At 42.6% G+C, this 23,667-nt stretch overlaps 1 long non-coding RNA gene across 2 annotated transcripts in view; it reads right to left on the reverse strand.

The window, feature by feature from the left end:
* Positions 1-1,672: 1,672 nt before the first annotated feature.
* The window catches only part of LOC133579765 (uncharacterized), a 30,110-nt gene continuing 8,115 nt past the window's right edge, over positions 1,673-23,667 (reverse strand). Inside the window, exons 3-4 of one of the 2 annotated variants that reach the window (XR_009812051.1) lie at positions 14,672-14,898; positions 1,673-1,949 (exon numbers count right to left, since the gene is read on the reverse strand). This is a non-coding gene — a long non-coding RNA (uncharacterized lncRNA). Of the gene's footprint in view, positions 1,950-14,190; positions 14,899-23,667 lie in introns of those variants that run through there. The other variant, XR_009812050.1, reaches the window with a different exon arrangement.

Raw genomic sequence — 23,667 nt, forward strand, 5'->3', positions numbered from 1 at the left:
GCGCGCGCAAGTCATTCCACAGGTAAGTTATTACCTTCTTTTTTATACGTCTGCATGTAGTTTGACGCAAGATGTGTAACTGCTCATAAGTTAAGTAAGTAAGTTAAGTAAAAAAGTTAGCATAACGCTACATTGGTCCGTGCTGGCCTGTAGTGGGAGGGCTGCAGTTTTTCCTGATAAAAACTAAAGTTAACTAATATAACGTTAGGATATTAAAAAACCACCAACCTAACGGTATAACTTTTATCAACTGACGTCAACATAGTAGAACATGGTATTGTTCTCTGTAAAACTTTTGGCGGCGACACTGAAGTAACGTTAACGTTAGTGAATTAATGTTAATTAATGTGCATTGGGAATGAGGGGGCGATACTGCTGAATGTTTGGGAGAAATGCCCCAGAATAGGTTTTTAAAACACACATTTACTGACAGAAGCGCCAGAGGTCTTTGAGAGCATCAGCTTGCGATTACAAAGAGACTTCGCTGGCAGTTTTCTTTCTTTTCTTTTTTTTGACAAGAAGCTAGTTATCGGTGTGAAGCCCACAGCAACATGTTTTTGTAATTCAATGAAAGAATGGATTGTTCATTACAACTTCTACTCGCAAATAAATCTGTCATGTGTTAATTGTTTTATTTAGCTAGACAAAACAAAATGTTCATTAATGTTTATGATGTAGTTTATTTCTTATTCAAATATTTTTCCATCAACAGGAAGCAAATCAGAACAGAACATTATTCTCATAATTCAGGCAAGTAGAAAATAATGTATGCATTATATTGCTTTGTTATTTTCCCTTATTCATCCATCATAATGTAATATTAAAATTGTGGCTGAATATTTTAGACCATTGTTTTACTACCACAAATTGTGACTCTTCATTTTCAGGGTTCCCTTTGGAGGAGCCAGTGGACTTTGTGGACAGTTGGAGTTGAGGGCTAGGGAGAGGAGGTCGAGGAGAAATTCATCAGGGAGAAAGATTACTGCTCAAAGTTTAAGAGGCGGTTTCTGTCCTGACCCTCTCCCAGAAGTTGTTGTTGAGTATTATATTTCTGCAATGAATGTAGAAACTCTGTTTCAGAGGGTTGTAAGATTGAATTAAAAATAAACTGTTTAATTGCATTGTAATTTAGTTGTGTGATATGTGATACATATATATTAAATGCATAGAGTATTGGTTAAATTTATTTGGTAACATTTATCAAAAGAAAACTGGCAATGATTATCTAATTTTAGTGAGTAATGTAACGTAATGCAACCAAGTCAATTAAAATGTCAAGCACAAGAAAATAATTAAAATCTACTGAATTACTTCATAAGAGCAAATAGTACAGATATATAAAATGTACTTAAAATTTGGAGTAAAATGATGTTCCTGCCGATGAAAAACTGGGTTGAACTCCAACGTGCAGGCTTTGAGCCGGGGGGCAACAAGAATTGCCACCCGAGCCCGTCGCCTCTCACTGCCGGCAACGCAAGCATTATAAGTCCAAAACAACAAATGCTAATAATGCTTGGAAAAATGTATCTTTGTTAGTTTTACTAGAATAATCATCTTTTGTAAGGTTTGCAGACACAAGTCTTTTTTTTTTTTTTACTCAATATGACAGTATAACTGTCATACTAAATATGAAAGTTGTATAAACATATCTCCAAAACCAAACATACAATCCATCTAAAGATGCCTGTAATATTGAATCTATGAAAAATCGTTTTTTTTACTCAATATGACAGTATAACTGTCATACTAAATCCATCCATTTTCTTCCGCTTATCGAGGTCGGGTTGCGGGGGCAGCAGCCTAAGCAGAAAAGCCCAGACTTCCCTCTCCCCAGCCACTTTGTCCAGCTCTTCTCGGGGGATCCCGAGGCATTACCATGCCAGCCTGAGACATAGTCTTCCCAATGTGTCCTGGGTCTTCCCTGTGGCCTCCTGCCGATCGGACTTGCCCTAACGAAAAAAGCAATAAAAATGTATTCAAACACAACTCCTAAACCAAACATGTAAAATGTCTAAAAATGCCTGTAATATTGAATCTATGTGAGTTTTACTAGAATCAGTTGTTTTTGTAAGGTTTGCAAATACAAAAATTTGGTTTTACACATAATAACAGTATAACTGCCACATTCAATATGACAGTTATTTAAACATATTTCCTAAACCACACATGAAAAATGTATAACAATGCCTGGAAACAATTATTTTTGTGAGTTTTACTGGAAAAACATAGTTTGTAATGTTTGTAAAGACACAAGTTAGTTTTACTCAAGATGACAGTATAACTGTCATAATACATATGAAAGTTATATAAACATAATTCCAAAACCAAACATGCATTATGTCTAAAAATACCTGTAAAATTGTATCCATGTGAAATTTACTAGAATCATTTTTTTTTTGTCGTTACTAAATCCATCCATTTTCTTCCGCTTAACTGAGGTCGGGTTGCGGGGGCAGCAGCCTAAACAGAGAAGCCCAGACTTCCCTCTCCCAGCCACTTCTTCCAGCTCTTCTCGGGGGATCCTGAGGCGTTCCCAGGCCAGCCGGGAGACATAATCTTCCCAATGTGTCCTGGGGCTTCCCCGTGGCCTCCTGCCGGTCGGACTTGCCCTAAACACCTCCCTCGGGAGGCGTTCGGGTGGCATCCTGAGCAGATGCCCGAACCACCTCATCTGGCTCCTCTCAATGTGGAGGAGCAGCACTTTACTCTGAGTTCTTCCCGGATGACAGAGCTTCTTCTCCTATCTCCAAGGGAGAGACCCGCCACCCGGCGGAGGAAACTCAATTTGGCCGCTTGTACCCGTGATCTTGTCTTTTCGGTCATAACCATGACCATGGGTGCAGGATGGGAATGTAGATCGACCGGTAAATTTAGAGCTTTTAATTCTGGCTCAGCTCCTTCTTCACCACAATGGATCGATATAGCGTCCTCATTACTGAAGACGCCGCACCGATCCGCCTGTGGATCTCATGATCCACTCTTCCCTCACTCATGAACAAGACTCCTAGGTACTTGAACTCCTCCACTTGGGGCCATCTAGTATGTGCCATCGCCTCCTCAACCTGGAAATGGCACCCCACCCTTTACCGGGCGAGAACCATGGACTCGGACTTGGAGGTGCTGATTCTCATCCCAGTTGCTTCATACTCGGCCATCCAATGAGAGCTGGAGATCCTGGCCAGTTGAAGCCATCAGGACCACATCATCTGCAAAAAGCAGAGACCTAATCCTGCAACCACCAAACCGGATCCCCTCAACGCCATGACTGCGCCTAGAAATTCTGTTCATAAAAGTTAACAACAGAATCGGTGACAAAGGGCAGCCTTGGTCCGCCAAGGCTGCCCTATTTGTGGTTTAGTTCAACCCTCACTGGAAAGAGGTCCGACTTACTGCCGGCAATGCGGACCAAGCTCTGGCATCATACAGGGAGCGACCCGCCACAATCAGACAGTCCGATACCCCATACTACTGTCATACTAAATATGAAAAGTTATAAACCTAACTCCAAAACCAAACCTGCATTATGTCTAAAAATGCCTGCAGGTCAGGGACAACAAGGGCAAGAGTGTCAATGTCCATCTCCTCACCGACAAACTCTGCCGGGAAAGTTATGCCAAGCTCTATATATCCAATATAAGGCACACTCTGTCCGTTGGCGCACTCTACCTCAAGGAGATTGTTCAAAGGTTTTACTTCATGATCTGCGAGGTAGGTGTTGTAAAATGAGTGCGAAACTGTTGTGACCTGAGATCCTGTGTCAAAGAAGCAATGGAATTTGGCTCCTCGGATTTTGATCTCTCCAGTGCTTCTGGTGACAACCATGCCTTTTGGTATTGAGGCTTGAAAAGTTGAGTGCCTGCTGTGGGGACAACGATCGGTGGACTGCTCCCACTTGTCCCCCCGAGGAAGCTGCATGCAGTTTAACGGCTTACGGCTCTCCCCGGATTGTTGCTTGAGCTTGACCGGTCTCCTCTTGTTCTCCACTAGAGCGGGGCTTGCATTGTTTGAACATGTGTCCATCTTGCCTGCATTTGAAACAAAACCAATTAGGTTTTGTAGCATTGCTATTTCTTGGTTTCTGCTTGTTCTGTTTGTGATCTGTTCTATCAGTGTTCTGTGTTTTTCTAGACAACAGAGCGGACATCTTCTCTTGAAGCTTAACCATTTGCTTTCTCAAATAATCAATGGCACTTGCATCTGAAGAATGCAGCCACAGCAGGTACGGGAGGGGGTTGTGAAGTGAGCAGCACTTCCTTAAAAGGAAGCGAGCGGCAGGAAGTATCCCTCCACAATAAAAGTCTTTGCACTGTATGCATGTTTTTAATGGGTATTTTGAATATGGGTTACACTTGGGTCCCTTCATCAAAAAAGTGACATCAGTGTGTAAAGGATATCACCACATGGGCTCAGGAACATTTCAGAAAACCACTATCAGTAACTACAGTTGGTCGCTACATCTTTAAGTGCAAGTTAAAACTCTACTATGCAAAGCCATTGATCAACAACACCCATAAACGCCGCCGGCTTCGCTGGGCCCGAGCTCATCTAAGATGGACTGATGCAAAGTGTAAAAGTGTTCTGTGGTCTGACGAGTCCACATTTGAAATTGTTTTTGGAAACTGTGGACGTCGTGTCCTCCGGAACAAAGAGGAAAAGAACCATCCGGATTGTTCTAGGCGCGAAGTTGAAAAGGCAGCATCTGTGATGGTTTGGGGGTGTATTAGTACCAAAGGCATGGGTAACTTACACATCTGTGAAGGCACCATTAATGCTGAAAGGTACATACAGGTTTTGGAGCAACATATGCTGCCATCCAAGCAATGTTATCATGGACGCCCCTGCTGTGTTACAACAGCGTGGCTTCGTAGTAAAAGAGTGCGGGTACTAGACTGGCCTGCCTGTAGTCCAGACCTGTCTCCCATTGAAAATGTGTGGTGCAATATGAAGCCTAAAATAGCACAAGGGAGACTGTTGAACAACTTAAGCCAGGGGTAGGGAACCTATGGCTCTAGAGCCAGATGTGGCTCTTTTGATGACTGCATCTGGCTCTCAGATAAATCTTAGCTGACATTACTTAACAGGATAAGTACTGAATAATTCCGCTGGTAATCACAGTGTTAAAAATAACGTTCAAAATATAAAACATTCTCATGCATTTTAATCCATCCATCTGTTTTCTACCGCACCTGTTCAAGTATTTTATTTATTATTGGTTAGCTTCAGAATAACAATGTTATTAAAAAGAATGAGAGACTCTAAAAATGTTGGTCTTACTTAAACATGCACGCATTTAGTTGTATTCAGTGTTAAAAAAAATATTATATGGCTCTCACGGAAATACATTTTAAAATATTTGTCTTTCATGGCTCTCTCAGCCAAAAAGTTTCCCGACCCCTGACTTAAGCTGTACATCAAGCAAGAATGGGAAAGAACTCCACCTGAAAAGCTTCAAAAATTGGTCTCCTCAGTTCAGAAATGATACGTTCGTTACGTGCAATGTTTGGCCGTACGTCAAAAAGCGCTGTATCAGATAGCAGGCGCCCGCCAGTCAGTCCATGTGTGATTTCAGGTTGCATGGTCCAATCTGGGCTGTTTAACATTTGTAGCCTAAAAAGGTTCCCGTGTGGGTTTGAAGTCTCTCCGTGTTTATGGGAGAGACAGCGCACTGGGTCAAAGGTTACATTCATCAAGGGCTCTGACAAATAACAAAAACAAAAGCACTGGGGGAGATACTTTCCCAGGAAAATTCCTCTGATTGTGTTCATATTGTGGAGTCCAAATAGATGGAATTTACCATGAATGCAACATTAAAGCCTGTATTTAGTTTAATTTATAATGGCATATAGCCATTTTTTGTTTTTTTAATTAGTGCTGGGTCACAAAACACTGACACAAACAGTTGTGGCTGTAGGCAACCTTCTATTAAATCCACAGGATGGCAGTAGCTGCATTTAAAATATCATTTTAGCATCCTGCAGCTTGATCTAACTCTCTATCCACTTCAAAATGTTGTTAGCTCTACTCAACTGTTGGTGTACAGTAAACTCATTAGCAGTATTAATGCTGACTTAGCAACTTTTTCTTTCTTCTTTACATTCGTTTTGTTGCTGCTCTCAAATTTGTTAATAAATGACCAATTCTTTAAACAGCACTTTTTTTTCTTTTTTTTTTTACTTTCCACTTTCTCATGCGCTCCAAATCATTATGAAAGTTAAAATATTTCATTGATATTAATAGTAAGTTTCTAGTTATGGATTGCCTACAAGTAACCTTTACACAAACGTCACATTCTATGATTTGTACCAAAAAAATGTGTGCAATAGAAAGTACAGTAAAGCCACATTTGTCAACGCAAACAAGTATCAAATAATGACGTGCTAATTACTCACAGTCACCAAGGCAGAAGAGTGTTACAGAGTAAATGATATGTACACAATTAGCTGTACAGTATGTGTGTTTGGGTCCCTTTTTTTCAGGAACACTAATACCAACACGTGGCGCATACACATATATATGTATGTATACATACATACATATACACACACACACACATATACATACACATATATATACATGCATATATATACATATATATATATATATATATATATATACACGCATATATATACATATATACAGTGTTGGGACTAACGCGTTACAAAGTAACGCCGTTAGTTTCGGCGGTAACTAGTAATCTAACGCGTTATTTTTTTTTATTCAGTAATTTAGTTACCGTTACTACATGATGCGTTACTACATCAAAAGTAACGTAAAATAACGCAGTATCGGCTAGAAACAGAAGCGCTGCAGTGTCTTTCTTCTGAATCTTCCTCTGGGGGAGGGGAGGTTTGATCCGCGGTTTGATATATGAAACAAAAAAAAAAAGTTGTTGTCACGTTCAGTCCACACACAGCGTGGTCATGGCGAGCGCAATAACGGAGGAGCTTGAACGCCCAGCGCCATTGAATCGGTGTGTTTATAAGTGCAGATTCGGTTGTGCAAAACGAGGGTTTTAAACACATGCTGAACGTGCTTGAACCACGTCACGACATCCCGTCGCGCACCCACTTCAGCAATAAGATTGTGCCAGATCTTTATGAGCAGGAGAAGAAAAAAGTTGTGGATGAACTATCCCGAGCATCATCTGTTGCGCTCATGACAGACGGGTGGACGTCCAGCGGAACTATAAGCGCTCACTTCATCACAGCAGACTGGGAGATGAGAAGACACGCCCCCTCTACGAGAGTCACCTTGCGCAGGTGCTGACACAAGCAGTGAAGGAATGGAAGATAAAGATATCCCAGTCACACGTGATAATGCCAAAAATCAAATAATGACAGAGAATGAGGCAGGACTGGGACCACAGATAGGTGCTTTGCACATGTAGTGAATTTGGCATCACAGAAGGGAATCTCAGTCAATAGGATGGAGCGCCTCTTTGGGAGGATCAGGAAGGTTTCTTACTTCCACCCAAGCACAACAGCTGCTCATGTGCTTAAGACAAAGCAAGAAATGCTAAAGCTGCCTGCTCATACATGATGTCCCAACGAGGTGGAACTCCACTTATGATATGTTGGAGCAGCAGGCAGCTATATACTCTGCATTGACCCACAACACCCTGAAGACAAATGTCACCCTGTCTGATGATGATGTGAGAGTGGCAGGTGAGGTCCTCTAGGTGCTTAAAAGTGTTCCATCTCTACTGAGCACTGAAACTTCACCATCTGTGTCAATGATCCTGCCACTGAAAACAAGGATTCTACAATCCATGGCTCCAAGTGTGGAAGACAGCAGCATCACTCCAGATGTCAGGCTTTATTTCACTACCTATGTTTCAAGGAAGATGATGTGCCTTCTTATGTTGCACTTAAAATTGTTTTTTATTAATGGTCATTGGTCCAAGTTTAAAGAAAGGAGGAATGCCTTTTTATGTTGCACTGTTTTTCATTCATTATGTTAAAAGGAAAATAAAAATGTATGTCAAGTTGATCAACAGATTGTATTATTCTCCAGTGCAATAACAGTACTGAAATGAAGGCAAAAAGGGCATTAATGGGAGCTTTAAAAAAAAAAAGAAGAAAAAAAGAAGTAACTAAATAGTTACTTTTCACAGTAACGCATTACTTTTTGGTGTAAGTAACTGAGTTAGTAACTGAGTTACTTTTGAAATAAAGTAACTAGTAACTGTAACTAGTTACTGGTTTTCAGTAACTAACCCAACACTGCATATATATATATATATATATACATATATATATATATATATATGTATTTACATATACACATATATATAAATATATATATACACATTAGGGCTGCAACAACTAATCGATTAAATCGATTAAAATCGATTATGAAAATAGTTGGCGATTAATTTATAATTAATATATACATATATACATATATATATATATATATATATATATATATATATATATATATATATATACATATATATATTAGGAGTGTAACACTACGTGTATTTGTATTGAACCGTTTCGGTACGGGGGTTTCGGTTTGGTTCGGAGGTGTACCGAATGAGTTTCCAGACGAACATATTAAAAGTAGCCGCCTCAGCTAAAGTCTTAACAAGCTGCTCCGCTTCGTTCTGCCTGTCTCTGTCAGTACTCTACACAGCCAATCAGCAGTGCGTATTCAGAGCGGTAACAACCAATCAGCAGTGCGTATAAATAACTGGTGCAATAATGGGAAGATAGTATCACGTCACTGCTCTTCTGATGTTGAACTATTAACTATAAAATGCAAGCCATTTTATTTACCCAGGGAATTCAGTGCTATGATCTTCACAGCAGTGTACATTCCCCCCAGTGCTAACACCAAAGAAGCTTTGAATTCATTTTACTGCTCCATCAATGAACTGCAAAATACACATCCAGAGGGAGTTTTCATCATGGTAGGGGATTTTAATCAAGCTAACATGAAAACAGTTTTCCCTCATTTCCATCAATATGTGAATTTTGCAACCAGGGGTGGAAGCAGATTGGACTTGGTGTATAGTAATATTAAACAGGTGTATAAAGCTGCACCACGCCCCCACCTCAGCTCCTCAGACCATCTATCTGTGATGCTAATTCCTGCATACAAGCCCCTGCTGATCAGGAAGCAAGCTACAGTGAAGCAGGTGAGGACCTGACCAGAGGGAGCAATGTCAGCATTACAAGACTGCTTTGAAACCACAGACTGGGACATGTTCAAAGCAGTCGCCACCGAAAATCACCACACATGTGTGGAGGAGTATGCAGAGTCTGTGTCCGCATACATTCAGAAGTGCATGGAGGATGTCAGTTTGATCAAGAACATCCCCACACGGGCCAACGAGAAACCCTGGATGAACAGTGAGGTACGTGCAATACTGAAGGCTCGGAACAAGGCTTTCAAGTCTGGCGACATGGTGGCATTAAAATCAGCCAGAGCTAACCTGAACCGTGCCATTAAGGTTGCAAAGCGTGCTCACAGTCAGAAAGTGCAGGACTTCTTCGAAAACCCTACAAACACTAGACGAATGTGGCAGGGCATACAGGTCATCACGGACTATAAAGCTGCCACCTGTCCCTGTGACAACAGTATCAGCTTCCTAGATGACCTTAACAACTACTTTGCAAGGTTTGAGGCACTTAACACCACTCCGGCGAGAAAATCCATCCTTTGCCCTGATGAGCAGCCGCTCAACCTGGATATAGCGGATGACCGTAAAACCCTGAGGAGAGTGAACCCCCGGAAAGCATCGGGACCTGATGACATTCCGGGCAAGGTGCTTAAGGGATGTGCAGACCAGCTGGCTGGGGTTCTCACAGACATCTTCAACATCTCGCTGACCCAGGCTGTGGTACCATCATGTTTTAAGACGGCCACAATCATTCCAGTGCCAAAATAACCCATAATCTCCTCCCTCAATGATTACCGCCCCGTTGCACTCACCCCCATCATAATGAAGTGCTTCGAGAGGCTGGTAAAGGAATATATTGTCTCCAGACTTCCCCCCCCACATTCGACCCATACCAGTTTGCTTAACGTCCTAACCGCTCCACAGAGGACGCCATCTCCTCTGCACTCCACCTGAGCTTAGAACATCTGGAAGAAAAGGACACACACGTGCGGATGTTGTTCCTGGACTTCAGCTCAGCATTCAACACCATCATCCCGCAGCACTTGGTGAGCAAACTGGCCCCCCTTGGATTCAGTACCCCCCTTTGCAACTGGCTACTTGACTTCCTCACAGACAGACCCCAATCTGTGAGAGTGGGCAACAACACCTCCAGTGCCATCTCCCTGAGCACCGGCTCCCCTCAGGGCTGCGTCCTGAGTCCGCTGCTGTTCACGTTGATGACTCATGACTGCTGCGCCAGGTCCACTACCAACCACATTGTGAAGTATGCGGACGCCACGACAGTAGTGGGCCTCATCCGTGACAACAATGACAGACTACAGGAGGAGGTGAAACATCTGGTTGACTGGTGCAGAACCAACAACCTGGTCCTGAATGTCAACAAGACCAAGGAGATTATCGTTGACTTCAGGAAGCACCAGTCCAGCCACGCTCCACTCTACATCAACGGCACAGCGGTGGAGATAGTAAGCAGCACCAAGTTCCTGGGGGTGCAGATAACTGACAATATGACCTGGTCCCTACACACCGGAGCTCTTGTAAAAAGAGCTCAGCAGTGCATGCACTTTTTGCGTCGGATGAAAAGAGCACAGTTCCCTCCCCCCGTTCTGACCACATTCTACAGAGGCACTATAGAGAACCTGCTGACCAACAGCATCTCTGTCTGGACTGGAGCCTGCAATGCCTCAGACTGGAAGTCTCTCCAGAGAGTGGTGAGGACGGCGGAAAAGATCATCAGGACTCCTCTTCCTCCTATCCAGGAAATCGCAAAAAGCCACTGCCTGACCAGGGCTCAGAAAATCTGCAAAGACTCCTCCCACACCCACCAAGGACTGTTTTCACTGCTGGACTCTAGAAAGAGGTTCCGCAGCTTCCGAAGCAGAACCTCCAGGTTCTGTAACAGCTTCTTCCCTCAAGCCGTAAGGCTCTTGAACGCATCATAATTAAATTATCCCCTCAACTCCCCCCAAAATGGATTAACTCGCTGGAATAAAAAAAGACAATACAACATACATCCATAAACGTGGACACATGTGAAAAAGTGCAATATATTTACCTGTACAGTAATCTATTTATATATATATATATATATATATATATATATATATACATATACATTATTTATATATATTTATTTATTTATATATGCACCTTATTGCTTTTTTATCCTGCACTACCATGAGCTTATGTAACGAAATTTCGTTCTTATCTGTGCTGTAAAGTTCAAATTTGAATGACAATAAAAAGGAAGTCTAAGTCTAAGTATTCAGAGCCCATGTAGTCAGTGCTCCAGCGTCATGATGAGCAGGTAGGTGTTTAGCAGGTAAGCATCAGGCTGCAGACTCTCCCCAAATTATAATAAACACCTCCCAGTCAACTACTAGTAACATCACTATGAGCCCGTTGACCTTCTAGAAACAAACGGCAGCTCAGCTCGCTCGCAGTCCTGGCTTGAGGTGAAGGCTAATTAGCTTTTAGCGTAACGTTAGCTCATTTTGCGGTGTGTGTGTGTGTGTGTGTGTGTGTGTGCGTGTGTGTTACGGACAGCAAAGCCCTGTCTGTCTGTTATTTCACTTTACCTTTTTCTGTGTTGATTGAGCTGTGATGAAGCAGCAAAAAAGGACATTGTGTTAAATGAAGAGTTTCTGTCTCTGATAGTTGATATAACAATGTAACTGCATCATTAAGCCTACATGAACTCCATGGTGTTCAGGGATGAATTGGCTCTCCTATTGCTATTGTACTATTTTTTCAGCTATAGTTACATTAATCATTAGTAATGGAGCAGCCTAGTTTTGAATGGCAGGGTGCCTGCTATCACATGTTGATAAAAATATAACATTTACATAATAAAAATCAACTACAGGCTTCCCAAATGCTGTAATAAATTAAGCACGATGAGTTGACTTGAAACTGTTTTATGTTGCACTTTTTATATGTAGAAGAAAAGTTTTGTCATTCTATTTAATCTGAGCAACAACTTGAGGCAGTTTAATGTTGATTAACGTGGGCAGAATTATTATAGTGTTCCCAATGTTAAAAGGATAAAGCCATTGTTTACAAATTTGGTAAATAAATAACCAAAAAATGTATATTTTGTTGTTTTCTTACTGTATCGAAAATGAACCAAACCGTGACCTCTAAACCGAGGTACGTACCGAACCAAAATTTTTGTGTACCGTTACACCCCTAATATATATATATATATATATATATATATATATATATAAATAAATGCCACGTATTGGTATTACTGAAAAAAAGGGACCCAAACACACATAATGTACAGCAGGTTTTTACAGCTAAATGTGTACATATAATTTATACACACATACACATTGGCTCCCCCAGACACATTTTTTCTCTCAATGTGGCCCCCGAGTCCAAATATTTGCCCAGCTCTGTACTAGAGGGACAATAAAAAAGCCCAATAGAGTTAAAAACATGTTTAAAAAGCAGACATGGGATAATATCCAGTGGACATGCAAAGGGTTTTATCTGTTGGACTATATTAGTTAAGTCACTGGCTCAAAGCACTGGAAGGCAGGAAGACATGTTTCCACTGAGACTACAGCAGCAGGAAGGGACAGTCTAATCATGGATCTTTTCTCTGTGAAAAATGTCCAAAACTGTTCACAGAGAGTAGAAGAACTGTTGGAGTTCAGTGGATCAATAGGCGAGTTCAAAGTGTTAACTAGCACCTGTGCTTTGTGGCTACTGTTTTCGACACAAGATTAGGAAAATAGGTGCTTTTTGCTATTTTGACAGCCCTTTTATATTCTACTAGACTGTATCTTAATATTTGTAGAGACGCAGAGGTTCTCTCTGAGCTGGCGGGTGGTCTGGTTCACCACGGCTGCATCATTGGTATGGTGTGTGTTTGTGTATGTGAACGGGGCCAGTGCATCCAGGACCTCCAGGCAGGCGTTATTGAAATAAGGGAGCAGTTCCTCTGTGTTGGAGTTAAGCAAATCACAATGAGACAGGGTCTCAGATGAGGTGATGGATTCGGATCACGATGATGCAGTTTTAACCACACAAGGGTTAACTCTTGTGTGGTGTGCGGGTCTGTGGGACCCGTTTTCATTTTGGCCCTGCGATGAGGTGGCGACTTGTCCAGGGTGTACCCCGCCTACCGCCCGATTGTAGCTGAGATAGGCTCCAGCGCCCCCCGCGACCCCAAAGGGAATAAGTGGTAGAAAATGGATGGATGGATTAAAAGAAAAATGATACAATTAATTAATTTTTCAGACTGAGACTCACTGGCTTTGGCTCATTTTCTGTGAAGAACATATATCAGATTACATATTTAATGACCACACACCATACACCCTCCCCTAAACATTTCTATTACATATAAGATGTCCGGGTCCACTAATAGAAGTGTGGAAATGTATTCTGTGTACCACACGCAACACACCCACCCACCGCTGCTTACGTGCAGTGATTTGTCCAGATTCTCTGAACTTTTTGATGATATTACGGACCGTAGATGGTGAAATCCCTAAATTCCTTGCAATAGCTGGTTGAGAAATGTTGTTCTTAAACAATTTGCTCATGCATTTGTTGACAAAGTGGTGACCCTCGCCCCATCCTTGTTTGTGAATGACTGAGCATTTCATGGAAGCTGCTTTTATACCCAATCATGGCACCCACCTGTTCCCAATTAGCCTGTTCACCTGTGGGATGTTCCAAATAAGTGTTTGACGGGCATTCCTCAACTTTCTCAGTCTTTTTTGCCATTTGTGCCAGCTTCTTTGAAACATGTTCCAGGCATCAAATTCCAAATGAGCTAATATTTGCAAAAAATAAAGTTTTCCAGTTCAAATGTTAAATATCCTGTCTTTGCAGTCTATTCAATTGAATATAAGTTGAAAAGGATTTGCAAATCATTGTATTCTGTGTGAATGTGAGTGTTGTCTGTCTATCTGTGTTGGCCCTGCGATGAGGTGGCGACTTGTCCAGGGTGTACCCCGCCTTCCGCCTGATTGTAGCTGAGATAGGCTCCAGCGCCCCCGCGACCCCGAAGGGAATAAGCGGTAGAAAATGGATGGATGGATGTATTCTCTTTTATTTACCATTTACACAACGTGACAACTTCACTGGCTTTTGGGTTTTGTAACATTCCACATTATAATTGGGATAATATCGGTATCTGCTAATACTCAAGGTTCTAATATTGGAAGTGAAAAAGTTAAATCGGGGGTCGCACTTTTCTGACGATTAAAATGATTTCTTAAAATAGTTGTTGAATAGTAAGGATGTGCAGTCAAGGAAGTGTGTCACTTTATGATTTAAGATTCTCTTGGTGTTTTTTCACAGGGAAATACGTCCTGATTAGGCTCAAGACAGGAAAGGTACAAGGATGCCCCTTCGTGACTTTGGCTGGATGGAAAATTACTGTTGCCAACATCAGTCTGTTGTTTTGTTGCCTGTTGGAAAATAAGAGACTGTCAAGACCCCCGCCCACCCCTCTATTCCCACTAACATCCTTCCCGCGTGTCTGAAAATAGTGCGCATCGATGCGTGTGTTCGGGTGCTGACCTCCTGCCAGAACACTTGGGGACCCTTGAGGACGGGGGACTCGTCAGACACACCCAGTGCCGGTAACCAGGGGGCACCGTTCTCCCACAGAGGCGCCCTGCAGTCGGGACCACCGTGATTAAGAGTTCCTTCCTTTCCCGCGGGGAGGGGACATCAGACATGCTGCCGGCACCTTGTCCCGAGCGGGAAATGTCTTCTCACCGTCCGAAGCGTAGCACAGCACATTCCTGTCCAAAGTACACAACTTTCATGAATGAGTGTAGTGCATCAACAGGAAGGTCATTCTTCCTCGTGCCAGCGCTTCCAATGATGGCCGTGCGGCCATTGTTGCAACCTCTGACCTCATCATTACCAATGTCCTCAGGAATGGAAGCAAATGAATCATTAGGACTTTGTACCGCAACAATAGAATGTCGCACACAATTGTTGAAGTATAAAAGAAATATTAATTAGATGAAAACAGTAACGGTGTACCAGAAGGTAAGACCAGTTGCTTTTGCATAATATTGCGAAACAAAACGTACCAAAGTACCATTTTTCCAAGTTCCCAAAAAACTCCAGGATTTTCCACCTTTTTCTAGCGGCGACTCCTCCCACATTTTTCTTTTTCATTTTATTGACATCCAGCATCAGAATTCCTATCCATTACATCATATTCACATACATCATATATCTGTTGTCTGCCCTGAATGTCAAAATATTTTTTGTTTATATCCCAACCATACCCCCCCCCAAAAAGAAAAACAAAGTAGTATCTACAAATACATCAATTAAATAAACAAAAAAAGAAATAATAATACATTAAAAATAATAATAATCAGAAATAAAATTAAAAAATATAAACACACACACTATATATATATATATATATATTAGGGCTGCAACTAACGATTTATTTGATAATCGATTAATCTGTCGATTATTACTTCGATTACTCGATTAATAATCGAATAAAAGAGACAAACTACATTTCTATCCTTTCCAGTATTTTATTGGGGGAAAAAACAGCATAGCACCATACTTACTTTGATTATTGTTTCTCAGCTGTTTGTACATGTTGCAGTTTATAAAAAAAAAAAAAAATAAAAAAAAAAAGATTGCCTCTGCGCATGCACATAGCATAGATCCAACGAATCGATGACTAAATTAATCGCCAACAATTTTTATAATCGATTTTAATCGATTAGTTGTTGCAGCCCATCCATCCATCTTCTTTTGCTTATCCGAGGTCGGGTCGCGGGGGCAGCAGCCTAAGCAGGGAAGCCCAGACTTCCCTCTCCCCAGCCACTTCGTCCAGCTCTTCCTGTGGGACCCCGAGGCGTTCCCAGGCCAGCCGGGAGACATAGTCTTCCCAACGTGTCCTGGGTCTTCCCCGCGGCCTCCTACCGGTCGGACGTGCCCTAAACACCTCCCGAGGGAGGCGTTCGGGTGGCATCCTGACCAGATGCCCGAACCACCTCATCTGGCTCCTCTCGATGTGGAGGAGCAGCGGCTTTACTTTGAGCTCCCCCCGGATGGCAGAGCTTCTCACCCTATCTCTAAGGGAGAGCCCCGCCACCCGGCGGAGGAAACTTATTTCGGCCGCTTGTACCCGTGATCTTGTCCTTTCGGTCATAACCCAAAGCTCATGACCATAGGTGAGGATGGGAACGTAGATCGACTGGTAAATTGAGAGCTTTGCCTTCCGGCTCAGCTCCTTCTTCACCACAACGGATCGATACAGCGTCCGCATTACTGAAGACGCCGCACCGATCCGCCTGTCGATCTCACGATCCACTCTTCCCTCACTCGTGAACAAGACTCCGAGGTACTTGAACTTGTTGCAGCCCTAATATATATACAGGTAAAAGCCAGTAAATTAGAATATTTTGAAAAACTAGATTTATTTCAGTAGTTGCATTCAAAAGGTGTAACTTGTACATTATATTTATTCATTGCACACAGACTGATGCATTCAAATGTTTATTTCATTTAATTTTGATGATTTGAAGTGGCAACAAATGAAAATCCAAAATTCCGTGTGTCACAAAATTAGAATATTACTTAAGGCTAATACAAAAAAGGGATTTTTAGAAATGTTGGCCAACTGAAAAGTATGAAAATGAAAAATATGAGCATGTACAATACTCAATACTTGGTTGGAGCTCCTTTTGCCTCAATTACTGCGTTAATGCGGCGTGGCATGGAGTCGATGAGTTTCTGGCACTGCTCAGGTGTTATGAGAGCCCAGGTTGCTCTGATAGTGGCCTTCAACTCTTCTGCGTTTTTGGGTCTGGCATTCTGCATCTTCCTTTTCACAATACCCCACAGATTTTCTATGGGGCTAAGGTCAGGGGAGTTGGCGGGCCAATTTAGAACAGAAATACCATGGTCCGTAAACCATCATCCGCAAACCTACTCAGTGGCCTAGTGGTTAGAGTGTCCGCCCTGAGATCGGTAGGTTGTGGGTTCAAACCCCGGCCGAGTCATACCAAAGACTATAAAAATGGGACCCATTACCTCCCTACTTGGCACTCAGTATTAAGGGTTGGAATTGGGGGTTAAATCACCAAAAATGATTCCCGGGCGCGGCCACCGCTGCTGCCCACTGCTCCCCTCACCTCCCAGGGGGTGATCAAGGGTGATGGGTTAAATGCAGAGAATAATTTCGCCACACCTAGTGTGTGTGTGACAATCATTGGTACTTTAACTTTTTAACTTTAAACCAGGCACGGGTAGATTTTGCGCTGTGTGCAGGCACCAAGTCCTGTTGGAACTTGAAATCTCCATCTCCATAGAGCAGGTCAGCAGCAGGAAGCATGAAGTGCTCTAAAACTTGCTGGTAGACGGCTGCGTTGACCCTGGATCTCAGGAAACAGAGTGGACCGACACCAGCAGATGACATGGCACCCCAAACCATCACCCAACCATGCAAATTTTGCATTTCCTTTGGAAATCGAGGTCCCAGAGTCTGGAGGAAGACAGGAGAGGCACAGGATCCACGTTGCCTGAAGTCTAGTGTAAAGTTTCCACCATCAGTGATGGTTTGGGGTGCCATGTCATCTGCTGGTGTCGGTCCACTCTGTTTCCTGAGATCCAGGGTCAACGCAGCCGTCTACCAGCAAGTTTTAGAGCACTTCATGCTTCCTGCTGCTGACCTGCTCTATGGAGATGGAGATTTCAAGTTCCAACAGGACTTGGCGCCTGCACACAGCGCAAAATCTACCCGTGCCTGGTTTACGGACCATGGTATTTCTGTTCTAAATTGGCCCGCCAACTCCCCTGACCTTAGCCCCATAGAAAATCTGTGGGGTATTGTGAAAAGGAAGATGCAGAATGCCAGACCCAAAAACGCAGAAGAGTTGAAGGCCACTATCAGAGCAACCTGGGCTCTCATAACACCTGAGTAGTGCCAGAAACTCATCGACTCCATGCCACGCCGCATTAACGCAGTAATTGAGGCAAAAGGAGCTCCAACCAAGTATTGAGTATTGTACATGCTCATATTTTTCATTTTCATACTTTTCAGTTGGCCAACATTTCTAAAAATCCCTTTTTTGTATTAGCCTTAAGTAATATTCTAATTTTGTGACACACGGAATTTTGGATTTTCATTTGTTGCCACTTCAAATCATCAAAATTAAATGAAATAAACATTTGAATGCATCAGTCTGTGTGCAATGAATAAATATAACGTACAAGTTACACCTTTTGAATGCAATTACTGAAATAAATCAAGTTTTTCAAAATATTCTAATTTACTGGCTTTTACCTGTATATATATATATATATATATATATATATATATATATATATATATATATATATATATATATATATATATATATATATATATAAAAATCCATCCATCCATCCATTTTCTACCGCTTATTCCCTTTGGGGTCGCGGGGGCGCTGGAGCCTATCTCAGCTACAATCGGGCGGAAGGCGGTGTACACCCTGGACAAGTCGCCACCTCATCGCAGGGCCAACACAGATAGACAGACAACATTCACACTCACATCCACACACTAGGGACCATTTAGTGTTGCCAATCAACCTATCCCCAGGTGCATGTTTTTGGAAGTGGGAGGAAGCCAGAGTACCCGGAGGGAACCCACGCAGTCACGGGGAGGACATGCAAACTCCACACAGAAAGATCCCGAGCCCGGGATTGAACCCAAGACTACTCAGGACCTTCGTATTGTGAGGCAGATGCACTAACCCCTCTGCCACCGTGCTGCCATATATATATATATATATGTATGTACAGAGGTAGTAACGCGCTACATTTACATATCATTTACTCTACTGGATTGCGGACTCGGCTAACTGCTGGCCTGCTGTGCAGTGAGACCATATTGCTATATGAATTATATTATACATTTCCATAGTTTAGTTAGCTGAGGTATATAATGTACAGTGTATTTTGTCTACAACTGTATGTGTGTAACGTATTTCTTGTGCTGAGCAATCATAAAACTGCTGCGAAGACGCACTGTGTGAGGCTCGCAGTAATCCCGCCTCCTGGTGCCGGTTAATGCACCTCCGCCGCAGAATGCACCCCCCGACGGGAGCGCCACACCAACCAAAGCCCACACCCAAACCCTCCACGTGCAAGACCGAATCCACCCAAAAAAAGTCACTTAACAAGAAGCCAAAAAGTGCAAAAACAACAATGCTCGCGCCGGAGGAGCCGTGAACGACTGCAGGGACACAACATTAGGTACACCTGCAGACTGCAGCACGGATTTCATATTTCATTCATTCACAATTCCTCCAACACGAACACCACTGTTCCCGCACTTATAAGTAAAGGTAAGACCATGATAACGTTTTTTTAATTAAATGTGCTTTTTTGTGTGCTACAGTTTGTATGTGTAAAGTTAAAGTTAAGTTAAAGTACCAATGATTGTCACACACACACTAGGTGTGGTGAAATTTGTCCTCTGCATTTGACCCATCCCTTGATCACCCCCTGGGAGGTGAGGGGAGCAGTGGGCAGCAGCGGCGCCGCGCCCGGGAATAATTTTTGGTGATTTAACCCCCAATTCCAACCCTTGACGCTGAGTGCCAAGCAGGGAAGAATGCTGGTATGAGCTTTTAAACACAACCTGTTAACTGCTGCCAATCAAATGGTGAATAAGATACTCTTTAGGGTTCATATGTTTGTAAATCTGATTGTGATGAAGTCAGTGCCTCACCAGCCATGAACCTCACCGCACGTCACTGGTACAGTATGTGTATGTTTGTACAATGAATGTGCGTGTGGATGTACAAACTTTGAGTATGTAGATATGTACTGTAGCTGTGTATGTATGTGGGAGCGTAGGTATGTATGTATGTATATGTGAATTTGCATGTACAATACATTTGACTCCCAGTGTCTGTGGGAGCCAGAGTACGGCCCAAGCCCCCAGAGAGCCCATCCCACAAACAGTAGGTGTGGCGCCCAGGGAACCAGGGACCACCGCCCCCACGCAGCCAGGCCCACCACGCCGCCCGTAAGAGCCAGCAGCAGGCCACAGACAGACGCACCCAGCAGAGAACAAGGCACGAGAAAAGCAGGGGACAGCCAGACCCCAAGCCAGCGAGAGACCACACCCCACACGGGCAGAAAGGCGGGACGCCCCGCTCGGGGGGCCGAGAGACTTCCCGCAACCGGACGGGAAGACCGCCCCCGCCTCACCGGCAACCGGGCCCCCACGAGCCCCAACCCCCAAAGAGCGCGGCGAGGCTCGCCCCCGGTCACCCCACCCAAATCGGCCGCCGCAGGACCACCCAGCACGGCGCCACAATATACGCAGGGACTAGACCCAGCAGGCCCAAACCAAGACGGGCACCCGGAAGGGATGGAAGGTGGGACCCAGGCGCTCCAGCCACGCAGTCCGGATGCAGTAACCTGAGGCGCCGACCCCTGCCTGACAAGCAGGCCCAGAGCGTACACCCAGAGATATACATACATACATATATACATATACATACACATACACATACATATGTATGTGTACACATACATATGTATGTGTACACATACACAAATATACACACACATACATACATATATATACACATACATACACATACATTTATTCGTATTTTTTATTTGTATTTATTTATTTATTTTAATTTTTTTTTAAATGTATTTATTATTTCTATTATTTACTTATTCTATTTTATTTTATTTTTTTAAATTATTTTTAAAATCTTAATATTTATTTGTGGATGGCGTAGCGCGGGTCTCGCTTCCTGTTGGGTGGGATCCGTGCCCGTGTGGCCCGACCTTGCGCTGTGGGGTCTCTGTTGGTGACTTGATGCGGTGGCAGCTCGGCCCCCATGTCTGGTCTGGATGCTGTGTCTCGGTTGTTTGGACGGTCGTGTGTTTGTGCGGGTTTGGGTTTGGGTTGGGGTGGTGGGGTCTTTTGGTGGGGGAGGTGTTAGTGTCTCTTGTTTGCATGTTGGCGTTTGGGCTGACTGGCGCTGGCTGGTCTCCGTGATCCTGTTGGCGTGTGGTTGCCGGTCGCAGTTTTTTCGATCGCTTTGATGTGATTGAGTGGTGCTGGCTGTCTGGGTGTATTAGAGCTGCTGTTTCTGCTGCTGTTTGTCTGTGGTGTGGGCGACTGTGGCTGCTGGGTCTGGTGCAGGGGGGGGGGGCTGATGTTGTGACTGGTGGCAGCGCGCGCGCATGGTGGTTGTCGGGGCTGTAATGCGTTGTTATATGTGTCTCCCCAAACAAGTGAACATTTCAGCTTACATGAACTCAATGTCAAATTTGAGGAAGCACATTGCGGTAAGTAAGTTAGTAGATATTTTGGCTGTCACCGTAGGCTGATGTTAGCTTTCCTGCTATGAATCACTGTCAAATGTACATCGTGTGGGGACATTTATTAACGCACTGCAGCCTCATAGACACACACGCACAGTCGCACACACACACACACACACACGCATGCATACAAACACCAATCAGAAGTGCACAGTGTGTTTTCAGGTGCAGCCCACACCTATCAGTTTATGGTTTGCGTAAAGGCTAACTTGTTATTTTCCTTTGTAATCTCTGCCTACTGAGCCTATGGTGCTGTTGAATTATTGTGGCTCAATTTGTCTTAATTTTTTTTATTTTAATGTATTATTTAATATATTATTGTTTTAGTTGCTTAAGAGATATTCCTGGCTCTGAATTTGTTCATTGCTATTTTTATGTTTTTGTGCATTATTTGTTGCCGTCATCATTAAACGAACAGGTTACTCATCAGTTACTCAGTACTTGAGTAGTTTTTTCACAACTCCTTACTTTTACTTGAGCAATAAAACTCTAAAGTAACAGTACTCTTCCTTGAGTACAATTTCTGGCTACTCTACCCACCTCTGCCTACAACTACAGCACTAGTATTGAGCTGCTGAAGCAAGTCCGTTTAAAAAAAAAAAAAAATTTTTAGCGAAAAAAAGTTTTTCCCAAAAAAAGCATTTTCTGCCATTTTCGGGTTTTGTCGGGACTCCTGATGACGTTTTGAGACATCTCCTACAATTACAGCACCAGTATTGTGCTGCTGAAGCAAGTCCGTTTTTTTGAATTTTTTGTAAAGGTCCCCCCTTACGACATTTTAGCTAAAATTTTTTTTCGTAAATTATGCATTTTCTGCCATTTTCCGGTTTTGTCGGGACTCCTGGTGACATTTTGAGACATCTCCTACAACTACAGCACCAGTATTGTGCTGCTGAAGCAAGTCTGTTTTTTTTTATTTTTTGTAAGGGTCTCTCCCCTTACGACATTTTAGCGAAAAAAAGTATTTCAAAACAATGCATTTTCTGCCAATTTCGGGTTTTGTCGGGACTCCTGATGACGTTTTGAGACATCTCCTACAATTACAGCACCAGTATTGTGCTGCTGAAGCAAGTCCGTTTTTTTTAATTTTTTGTAAGGGTCCCCCCTTACGACATTTTAGCTAAAATTTTTTTTCGTAAAATATGCATTTTCTGCCATTTTCCGGTTTTGTCGGGACTCCTGGTGACATTTTGAGACATCTCCTACAACTACAGCACCAGTATTGTGCTGCTGAAGCAAGTCCGTTTTTTTTTATTTTTTGTAAGGGCATTTTAGCTACCTTTTTTTCGTAAAATATGCATTTTCTGCCATTTTCGGGTTTTGTCGGGACTCCTGATGACGTTTTGAGACATCTCCTACAACTACAGCACCAGAATTGTGCCGCTGAAGCAAGTCCGTTTTTTTGAATTTTTCTAGCGAAAAAAAGTTTCCCTAAAAAAACATTTTCTGCCATTTTCGGGTTTTGTCGGGACTCCTGATGACATTTTGAGACATCTCCTACAACTACAGCACATATATACACATGTACCCATGCACACACACACATACACATACACATACACATACACACACATTATATATATATATATATATATATACACATATACCCACACACACACACACACACGTATTTATACACATATACCCACCGCACACACACGTATATATACACATATACCCACACACACATACTTATATATACAAACCCCGTTTCCATATGAGTTGGGAAATTGTGTTAGATGTAAATATAAACAGAATACAATGATTTGCAAATAATTTTCAAGCCATATTCAGTTGAATATGCTACAAAGACAACATATTTGATGTTCAAACTGATAAAAAAAACATTTTTTGCAAATAATCATTAACATTAGAATTTGATGGCAGCAACACGTGACAAAGAAGTTGGGAAAGGTGTCAATAAATACTGATAAAGTTGAGGAATGCTCATCAAACACTTATTTGGTCCCCCCCTTATGACATTTTAGCTAAACATTTTTTTCGTTAAATGACGAAACTTGTCCTGACGCTGCATCTCTGGGGGTGTGAAATATGGCAAAAAGTCCTTGTTGGGTTTGCAGTTTTACCATCAACGCATCAGCCTCCCTTGCGCGCTCTTCATCAGACAGATGACGGTATTTTTCCTGGTGCTTCGTGGTGTAGTGGCGATTCAAATGATATTCTTAAAACAT

Source organism: Nerophis lumbriciformis, unplaced genomic scaffold (assembly GCF_033978685.3).
Source record: "Nerophis lumbriciformis unplaced genomic scaffold, RoL_Nlum_v2.1 HiC_scaffold_45, whole genome shotgun sequence".
Classification (NCBI taxonomy): Eukaryota; Metazoa; Chordata; class Actinopteri; order Syngnathiformes; family Syngnathidae; genus Nerophis; species Nerophis lumbriciformis.